This window comes from Pocillopora verrucosa, chromosome 13 (genome assembly GCF_036669915.1).
Source record: "Pocillopora verrucosa isolate sample1 chromosome 13, ASM3666991v2, whole genome shotgun sequence".
NCBI classification, from domain to species: Eukaryota; Metazoa; Cnidaria; class Anthozoa; order Scleractinia; family Pocilloporidae; genus Pocillopora; species Pocillopora verrucosa.
This window is the reverse complement of record NC_089324.1, coordinates 9,225,559-9,237,195: the sequence shown is the minus strand read 5'-3', so window position 1 is coordinate 9,237,195 and position 11,637 is coordinate 9,225,559.

Sequence of the window (11,637 nt, the reverse complement as noted above, 5' to 3'; positions counted from 1 at the left end):
ATAAAACCAATTTTCGAATATTGTTGTTCAGTGTGGGGAAACACTAAGATTGATAATTTACAAAGGCCCCTCATAATTCAAAAACGTTGTGCCAGAGTAATTTTAAATGTAAGCACTGAAAGATTAGTGGGCCTTTTTTAAGAGATTAGGTTGGATTCCTATTAGTAAAATGTTCTGATTACTTTAATCCTTATATTTGTTATGTTAAATATTGACATCGTTACACAACTCGGACGTCAACTAATATGGACATATCCACACCTTTCTTTAGCACTATGACCAGCAAACGTTCATTCCTTGCAAGTGGCACTAGATTATGGAACAACCTAGACAGTGCCACTAGGGGTCTCACTTCCCTTTGTAAATTTAAAAATCAACCATATAAGAAATATATAGATCGGAACTCCAGAGTTGATAATTTTACTATAAGCAGAAATTTTAAATTAATTTTTAATTAATTTTTAATTAATTTTTAATTCTAATTTTTAATTTTTTACTTTATTTTTACTTCATATTTTTGCTATTTCAATTTGAAGCTTTAGTGGACCACAATGAGAACTACTGGTTCCACCGATAATTGTGTTATCCAGTAAAGTCATTATTTATTTATTTATTTCAAAATGAATACCCATGCCATTAACGGTAGCTACTTCTTGTGAAGACATGAGCAAAACGCGTCATTCATCCCTGCCAACATTTTGCACCTTCCTGCTTGAAAAGTGCATCATCTCTTTTTAAGAGAAACACAATTGTTCCAATTTTACATAGGACTGTTCTATACTTGCATAATTGAGATGTCATGTAGTCCTAAGGAAACACACTCTTACAATATGTTTAACACAAATTCACCCATGGCATTAATTTGATCTTGTTTGGCATGAAGATTTCTTACATTTTAGATTCTGCATCTCGATCGTATCAGTGTGACCGCTGACCCCTCCCAACGCAGCAGCTTTCACAGTAGTAGCAGGGTCGTTTCCAACTGGCATCGTGCTTTAGAAGGTTTTATTTCCTGTGCTTTAGCAAATGCATTAACACCTCCCAAACTTCCTACTCAGCTTGGATCTTCATGAGAAACAATTTCTTTTTGCCCTTCTTTGACTCGATTATTATCTTTACGATCTATACGTTACAGGCAAGGACAAAATCTCTCCACAATGCTATCAAATAAACCCCAACCCAAGTACTACTAAAATACTAAGTGCAAATGTCACACCACCTATAATAAGTACACTTGTCTGGAAACCATCTCATGAAGACGCAAAGATGAATCAATCTACTCTTTAAAGCATATTTTTGTGGCCACATGACACCTTAGTGGAGTTGTTTGTAACAGAAATTGTCTACCAAAGAAAAAGGTGGTTTTTCCACCTTCTCAATTTGCTTGTCCACCTCCTCAATTTCCTTGTGATTTAAAAATCTTGTTATCTTCTCAAATAGCCATGCAATAAGCTTAAAATGATGAAAAAAGGCTATTCTTGCTAAAGAAGGTGTAAACATCATGAAATCAAATGTTAAAATGAAGGTCAGACTTCAAATGCTTAATTTTTACGAATGTAAAACCCTTCTACCTATGGGACCCTCTGCTACTTGGGAGTCTGTTTTGCCTTTGACTTTCCGCCATCTTGTTTCTGTCATGTGTTGAGAAGATGTGAGGCAAATTCGGGAATATTGGAAAATATGTCAGCAAGAGAGCAAAGGTACAATGCCCAGGAAGCTCTAGAAAGGATTTGGAATGATTCGGGAGATGAAGAAGATTTCGACGGTGATGAAAAACAATGATGAATCGTATGAGTTGGCAAGTGAAGACGAAAGTGTCGAGTCTGAAGATGCCTCTTCATCTAACGAGGACAATATTGCTCAGAATTCTGCAGAAAGCAGTGACGAGGAAGCTTCCAATGAAAGAGATAGTAGGAATCGTGTGAACTGTGTAAGGCAAAGAGCAGCAAGGTAACAACATGCTCCCCTCACTTCATCGTTTATCAGAAGGATGGTCATTGAAAACCGTTCCTGGGATTTCAATGTGAAGTGATTGCAGCCCTTCTCTTTGAAAATGAAAATGCTGCTGACATGGAGATTCCAAGAGAGAACATCATGCAACTTACTGAACATCAATTTGTTTTGCCAGTTCCAGAAACAGCCTCTAAACGAAAGCCTCAGAAGAGACGCAAAGTGTGCTACAAGAAAGGAGTGTGCAAAGACACGCTACAATTGTCAGAACTGTCCAAGCAACCCAGGACTTCATTATTTTCCGTTTTGAACTTTACCACACTAAATTCAATTACTGGGTTTGAAACTCAACTTGATCAAAAAGTTCTCCTTAGATCTAATTCTATTGTACACAGTAAATAATCTAGTGAAATTTAGCATGACAGCATATGAATGTAAGTGCCATTTGTGTTCAGATTTTATTACTAAATGTCCTCTTTCAAAAATTGTTATTTGGTAGTTCTCTCTGTAAATAATACTAGTCCAAGTTATTCAAAAATTGTTTCAAGTTGCTTTGGATTACCAGTGAAGTAATTTTCCAAGCTAAATAAGTCTCAATTTTATATTTGTACCCCCAAAATGTTGCTTATTTATACTAGTTTTTATATTCAGATGACGTCATCAGGTATCAAATTTCAAAAATCAGCAACTGCACAAGCTAAAAATAAAGGTTTTTTTATTGCAGTCTCAGAAGATGTATACTTTTCTTGGGCTAGGTTCTATTGCTAAATAGTTAATTACATTTGATTCTAAGCAACTTTAAAATACCACAAAAAGAGGAAGATAGGCCCTGCACAGGGGGTAACAAAGGGGGGCCGGCAGTGAAGGGGTTAATGTTTAGCCCCACATGGCAGAGTGTACCTAAACTTTGAGTATTTGAGGACAACATCTTGCCTCTCTTAAACAAGCACCAACTCTGCATCAATAATTTCATGACCTTGGTATCTGACTAAAACACCACAAAAGCAATCGATAAGAGAAGAAGAGGATATCATTTCAAACTTCTTGAGTCAAGACCCTGACCTGTTCCTTCAAAGCATTTCAAGAAATCCAGTTCTCTTCAATGTTTTTTGGATTTCTTTTGCACAATTTGTAAACAAACCTTACCATATTTTATTATATGTGCAAAAGTATAGTTAGGGAAAATTGTAGCAAGAAGAATTCTCGGCATTTAGAATGCCTCCAAAACCAAGCCATGCAGCTCATCTTAATCTTGTTCTCAGGACATCAGAGTAAGTCACTTCTTTTCTCATTAAGAAGTCAACATCATTTGTTAAGGCTTCATATTATCCAGATCAGATGTCTTCAGCAATAGAAAAGTCTTCATTTAAGTATGATGCTGTGCAACACTAGAATGATCTCTCAAAAGGTGTAAGAGAACTTAGCATCCTAGATGTTAAGGTTGTTTTTTAGATGTACAAATGAAGGAACAATTTAACTTCCCATTACATGGAGGATATGGCATATTTGCCATATATATCTCATAACTACAGTGCTGATGACCAGGTTATACCAGCTGTTCCCTCCAGGTTCAGCTGATTGCTTCAGGTAACCTCTCAACCTCTACATGGCGGGCCGACGTGTCTTAAGATGCTCCATGCTGCTAGTGCTCGTTCTAACACTTATTTCAACTTTGGATACTTTCAAGTCATCTGCAGATCCTACCTAGCAGTTATTGTTAGCAACAGTTATATTGTCCTCTGAGCTCTGCCAAAACACTCCTGATACACTTGATGAACTCGTTAACAGCTATAACACAACCTCAGCTCATGCTCTCAACAGTTATTGGTCGCTATGTAAAGTGCTGAGTCTAGACAGGGAGTGTTATTCAAGGTTTACTGCAAAACTAGTAAACTAAATTCTCTACTCTCCCACTCATCCTGTCTCCACAAGCGTGTTTCTGTCGTTTTGTCCCCTGAGCCATTTCTAATCACTGGCGATTTTAATATTAATGTGAATGTTCCCAATGATTCGGATGCTGCTTGTTTCCTGGAATTGCTGACTTCAATGGGCCTTGAGCAGCTTGCTGACAAGCCTACACATATTTCTGGACGTATGCTGGATCTGATTATCACTCGATGCTCGGACTCTTTGTTCTTTGCTAAGCCTATGACTGATTACTTATCATATTACTGTTCTATGCGATCTTGAGTTGGGAAAACCACCCCCGAAAGCAAAACAGGTGTCCAACAGAAAAATCAAGGACATTAACAGAGAAAAGCTACAGGTTGATATATTGTCCTCTGAGCTCTGCCAAAACACTCCTGATACACTTGATGAACTCGTTAACAGCTATAACACAACCTTAGCTCATGCTCTCAACTGGCTGCACCATTGCGTACAAAAGTGATACGCTCTAGGCCATTAGTTCCCTGGTTCAACGAGGAAATCAAGGTGGCAAGGTGGGAGAAATGGAAGGCTGAGAAGAAGTGGCGATGAACCGGCTCTAAGGAGGATATGCTGGCGTACAAAGTAAAAAAGAACAGTGCGAATGCTTTGATGAATGAAGCTCGACGCAAATTCATAACTTCATCCAGGATAATAGCAACAGTCAGTGCCACCTACTTTTAGCGGTGAAGAAGCTACTCAATCAGGGGGATAACAGGGCAGTGTATCCACCCATGGACGATAATAGTAACTTGCCAAATCAACTGGGAACTTTCTTTTTTCAGAAAATTGAGACCATCGGTTCCAATCTCGATAACATGGCGCAAGGGCTACCAGCACTCCCCAATGATTACGCCCCAGTATCACCTCCCCCCTTAGCAAATTTATCCCCATTACGGAAGAGAAGTTAAGAACCTCGGAAGCTGGCTTGATCCAAACCTGAATATGCACCACCATATCACTAATGTATGTACCACCATATCACTAATGTATGTATGGCAGGTTTCTTCTACTTGCACAATATTAGACACGTTAAGAAGTATTTATTGAGAGACAGCTTACTCACCCTGGTACACGCATACATCACGAACAGGTTAGCTACTGTAACTGCCCAAAGAGCAAATAGCCAAGTTACAACACGTGCAAAATGCTGCCGCTAGATTAATTATGGATACTGGGAAATATTCTCACATCACTCCAGCACTCTATGAGTTACACTGGTTACTTGTGCCAGCGCGTATACATTTTAAGATTTTATTATTAGCTTTTAGAGCCATTCACAGCCTCGCACCCACATATATTAGCAATCTTTTGGTCATCAAACGTAAGTCCTCGTACAATCTTAGATCTAACTCAGGTATTTTATTAGAGCCACCGAGAGGCAAAATGCTGGCAATGCTGGGTGAATGTGCATTTCAGGCAGCTGCACCGCATCTATGGAATGAGCTACCATTACAATTACGCAATATTGGATTTGTAGAAATTTTTAAGAATTCAATTAAGACTTCTTTTCAGGCAATTCTTCAATAGTGGTCAAGTTATGAATTGTAAATAGCCAAGTTAATTGTAATATGTAATTATTTTTGAATAAGTTGAGATTTTAATATCTAGAGGCACTAATTGTAAAGTGCTATTGATCTGTCATTGTAAATAGTGCTCTATAAGAAATAAATTATTATTAATTATTATTATTATTATTGCTTTAACCAAGTTAAATAAACATTATTCTTATTATTTTGCTTGCACGTGTGTCAAATTGTGCATAGCTTCTGGTGGCCTAAGCATCTGAATGGAAGACAAAGTTAAGAAGTAACTCCAAAAGTGATTTTACATGTTTATTTAACATAGACCAGTTTATATTGGGCAAAAAAGCTGATGTGGCGGAGGATCTAGTCCTGCAAATGTTCAACATGGCAGAAAGAATATCAGCACAGCTCACTCAAAAATGTTGACTACAACTGCAACAATTGGAGGGCATTGAAGGGATTCTCTATCCTGGAAAAGACAATTGAGTAGATCCAAGTTTAGGTCAGCAACATTGAATTTTAAAGAGTTCGTCATCTTGGGAGAAAGAAGGTTACAGAGGTGAGAACAGTTATTGCCAGTTTTTATGAAGTGCCAGGACCACAAGTTCATCTTCCATAGCACAAGAGAAATGGAAGAGGAAATTGACACAAGTGTCTATGTGGAGTTAGGAGGAAGCAGCGGCCAAAGTTAAAGGCAAGAGAGGAGGAGGGGAAGACTGTTTTCTTTTAGTGAGCCTGAACCAGACAAGTTATCCAGTGACAGCAAGGCATTTGACTGTTTCATTTAACTGTTTATTGAAAGAGCTGTTTGATGTGGGTATAAGAGGTAAACTGCTTTCCTGGTTTAGATCATATTTAACATGTAGACACCACAGAACAGTCATTGGTGGTTGTGAATCATCATTGTTACCAATATCATCGGGAGTGCCTCAGGGGTCCAATTTAGGACCACTTTTGTTTATAATTTATATGAATACAGCTCCTAAAGCTATACACTCGAGCACCACTGTAAAACTGTATGCTGATGACATGAAATGCTTCAGAATCATAGATAACATTAATGATGTTCAACAACTACAAAGTGACCTGTGAAATCTAAACAATTGGTCGGCTGATCACTTCATGGAGTTTAATTCAAAGAAATGTAAATATCTTACAATCAGAAGGAAAAATAATATTGTCAATTCAACCTATACGCTCAATGGCTCATAGATTCTGTCAGACCTTGGTGTGCATGTTTCTATCAAGTTATCTTGTAATAATCACATTGACATCCTCATCAGTAAAGCCAACAAGATGCTGGGCATGATCAAAACAACTTGTACCAATGAATGTGATCAGAAAACATTGATAATTTTATACAAATCACTTATTTGATCACAGCTGGAGTGTGCCTCACAGGTCTGATCACCTTACTCTGAAGAAAAGATCACTGAACTTAAGCGTGTACAAGGACGTGCAACTAAATTTATCCTGAAAACTGACTTAAGTTATCCAGAGAGACTTGTCAAACTGAAACTTTTTTCCTTTAAGTGCCTAAAAGGTTAAATTGATTTCAATGTTTTGTCATATGTAAATTTTAAGACACCCAAATATGACATCAGAAATAATGAAGCTACAGTGGTGAAAGGCCTTTTTAAAACTGATGTTTTTAAGTTTTCTTTCTTAAATCGTATTGTAGACCTGTGGAATTGCCAACCACTAGATATCAGAACAATTGAACATTTCTCATCATTTAAGAACAGTATCAATAAATTTTATCTTAATAAATTTAACATAAGGATAGATTTTTATAATTGATTAACGATATTTTGTCATGATATTTCATACTATTTGAGCAAACTTATATATTTTTTATGTATATATATATATATATATATGTTTTTTTAATAGAGGCAGTTTATTTTTAAAACGAATCCTCTTAGTCTGTATAAAGTGACCTAATTATTCAGATCTTGTGATTTTTTCATTTTTTCCTTTTTATTTATTTTAATTGTTGATTTATCTACAATTTGTATATTAAGATCTGTATAATTAAAGTTGAGTAAATAGACAGTCAATATATTCCATTGTAAACTCGTAATTTTAAATGCTTACCTCATGATATCTTAGAACCTCTTTGTTTTGTTTGTTAAAATTTCTAAATGGAGTAAGTGTATGACATGCATCTGGCATAAACAAGCACAACTCATTAGAGTTCATTAGAGTTCCGTAGTTCCAAATTCCCTTGCAACAAAAGAGGTATTCTTATAATCAAAATTATTGGCTGTCTTTTAAATATTACAAATGCATATCTGTATATTTCTACTGGTCTTAAGAGCTAATGTCAACATGCATCAGACAAACAGCGGCAAGTCACCCAAATTCGTTTTCTCTCCTACTTTCATATTTTGTAGCCCGATATGTCCGAATAATTGTGGTGTAGTTTTTTTGTGAAAATGTATTTTAGTTTTTGAGAAATTAGTTTTTTCGTTCGACCACTCAAATATGCAAATTTTCACCCTGAATATTACCCGAGTTGTGTGACCTCCTGTAACGAATTTACTTGATCTCCGGTATTTCTGTCGGCATAATCCTTTGTTTTATCATCTAAACTTAATCCCCTGTCATTATTGAAGCTGGCAAAGAAATATTTATTTTTTGGTGAATATTTTTGTCCGACATACTTTTTCTATGTCGAAAAGTAGCATCAAAATAAAGACAGTTTTAACAATGACCGATATGACAGAATCTACTGAGCTTCTAGCTTTTAAAAGACAAAAGGATGATTATAAAGTTACTGTAAAAATTTCCTTGTGTATTTGTGTCGTTATATCGTGAGACGAACTCAAAGTCCGGCAAAATTTACTTGCTAGCGACTATGAAGTATACATGGTGTGTCTACTTGTCGCCACCGTTTACTGGCATAAATCACTATAGTTTGTAAAGAAATCAAACATAACCTCTTACCTTATTTATTTATGATTTTATTAGCTGTTTCGGTGATCAAGTTATGCTCTACCATATTTTAGCCAGATTTAATTTACAGTTTGTAAATCTTCTCCACATTATTATATTAGTTGCATGACAAACGTGACACATAAATTCAAAGATGAATCAACCTCCGAATCACGAAGAGATGGGTTTTTTTCCTCTCTTTTCATATCTATAAAAACCTTCCAAGAATTGCTGTATTCAGAAAACTAAAATGTCCAGATCCATCAATGATTCCTTTGCCGGCGGAAGTCAAAGAATGTTTACAAAAGTCAATTCGATTGACAAGCTACACACCGTTTAACCAATTGATCTGTTGTATAAGCGTCTCATCTTACATGCTAACAAGGAGATTTGCTGTTCATTTAAGCCGTTTGCTTGTAGGACTTCATCCTTTCTCAGTTTGTTTCTGAGAAGTTCGAGGCATTTGTCTCATCTAACAGTATTCGCTATAATGCATCATAACCACGTTGTCTAGCTACAAATGGTCTTGTTGAGAGGTCAGTACAAACCTTTAAGTGTCATGTGCAGCAAAGCTCAAAACTGCTGATGAAAAAGTTGGTGATGTTCCTCGCAGCCTATAGAAACACTCCTTACTCAACTACTGGTGAAAGCATTGCAGTTACTCCTTGAAAAAAAAACTGCTGATGGAAAAGTTGGCAATGTTCCACACAACCTATAGGAACACTCCTCATTCAACTACTGGTGAAAGACTTGCAGTTACTCCTGCTACCCACTTGCCTAGATTTGGTGAAACCCTACTTAAATCCCAGGATGGTTAACTGCCAGTGTCAATCTAACTGGGTGCACTACAAATTTTAGGGATGCCCATGGCACATCCACTGCAGATGGCTTCTGTTCCCATACCTGCAGCTGCCAATCCTCCTGAAATGATTCTAATCAGTCTGTGTTGGAAACTGTAGACAGTATAGGTCTCAACAATTCCTTTGTTTTGTCACACTTAAAATACTGCAGTCCCTTTTTATTGGGTGTGGGCAAAGTGCAAGTAAGTTGTCTTTAGGACGCAAACTTTTATATTTCGAGATCTGTTTTAGGTTACAGTAAAACTCACATATCTAGTATTGCCTGAGATTGTGAAAATGAAAATTTCTGAAACATTGGAGGATTTGCAGTTCTCTTTTGTTACTTTATAAATCTTTACTCTGCAACAGAACTAGGTACATTTGTGACTTTTTTAGTTTTAAAGACTTAACTTGTAACTTAAGAGGTAGTGCTGTTAATCTTAAGAGGTAGTGGTATTGATATTAGCATGCCAAGGTTTAATCTTACCTGGATGAAGAACTCTTTCACTTACCAAGTCATTAAAATCTAGAACTCACTTGAACTCAATGTAAAGAAAGGAAACCTATCCAAGTTTGCGACATTGATTGAGAATAAATCATTTTAATTCCATTTTTTTTAATCTTGTCTAATAGGATCAGCTTTTATCTATTCCATTCTTATTTAAATTAATTTTTAATCTGATTTATGCCTAATATAGTGACATTCACAGTTGCACATGTTAGCTTTTTATGATAAACCTTGTCGTTTTAAATATATATTTTTAATTCTGTACGTTTTAAGGCTATTTAAAGATAGCACATATGTATTTTAAAAGAGCTTTCCAGCTCATTAGACGCTACAGGAGCCATGCATTTCAGGAAATGTGATTACATTTACCTTTGATTGTTTTGATGAGTAAAGCTGTGCTGCAGGTTGTGGAATGACTACACAAACATTTTTGCAACAACATATCAATGTTACTGTATAAAACAAATGGTAACCACCACAGCATACACTATTGAGTAATGGATGCATGCAGGAGGTTTGCTAAGAACTCCAGAACCTTGATTCACTCTCTTCTATCACCTCAAGCAACTCTTATGCTTCTTTTGTGCTCAGCAACCAAAGCCCAAGAAGGGAAATGCTAGAAAAGAAATCAAGGAAGTCAATAACTCAAAAAGAATTCTTAACACTGGTTGCAAAGTGACTCTGATACAGAATGCAAGGAGTAAAAAAAAGGACTAAACAGCAAGAGGATAAACAAAGACGTTCATTTTTAAACACTCTGAGAGTCTAAGAGAAAATAAGATAAGATATCTTCCTGGTAAATATTCATTTAACAGATTTAAATTTCTAGTCAGATAGTGCAAATGTGCTTTTTTGGATTCATGGTAGAGGAGGATGGTTCCATCCATTTGTGGCAAATAAACTGGAGAAAAACAAACCTTACATTGAAACTCAAACAAATTTGTTCCTGTGGAATGATTATCAAAGACTCTAATGACAATAGGTGGAATGGACCACAATTTATTCTCAAAACAGAGACTGAATGGCCACAAGTAAAGATCAAGGAGGGTCCAGAGTCAGAACCCTTAAAAGGAAGGCATTCCAAGTTCCTCAAACACAGTTTTGTCTCTGACAAGGGGCTAAATATTCCAGGTGGAACTAAATCCTGTTAATTGGCCAAGTTGGTTAAGAATGAAGGAAGTGAAATCATGGATGCAAGATTTATCAGGAATTGCCATACAAAAGAGCGCTTGGTAGGCATGTTTGTCTAGGACAACCTAACATGTAACCAAATGCACTCAAGTGTGGCATGACATCAGCAGTCTATTGAGTGAATTGGCAATACTTAATCATTCCACAAATTCCATGATAAATATTCCTGTAAATCCAATTTCTTACAGTATTATCAAGTAGTTTGTGCTATTCCTAAATGCTCATGATCTCCAGCCAAAGGCTTTGACACCATCAACAAATCATTCTTTACCCAAAATGATATCTTTTCCCTCAAAAAATCAACCCAAATTAATCTCTACAAGGCTAAGTCAAAGGACTTCTATAATTTGCTTAGCATCAAGATTCACACCGAAGATCAAACGGGCCCTAAACGTTGGAGCGAAAAACTCTCTTTGAAGAAAGACGTATGGACTAAGATCTTTAAATCACTGAAAAACATTTGTAGGGAAACTAAACTAAAAGAATTTCAATTTAAATTAATCCACAGAAAGATAGTAACTAAGAAAGAACTACAGATTTGGTAGTAAGGTGGATGATGAATGTGTATACTGCGGAGATAGAGATTCAATTGAGCACTCTTTTATCAAATGTATGTTTACCAGATTGTTTATCCAAAAGGTCTTGAACTGGTTCAACCAAGTGAATGTGTGCCAAATCTCTCTTGCCACAGAGGAGACCCTGTTTGGTATTACCGCAAGCTCCTAAGACACAACAATAATACAATAAAATGTAAAAAAAA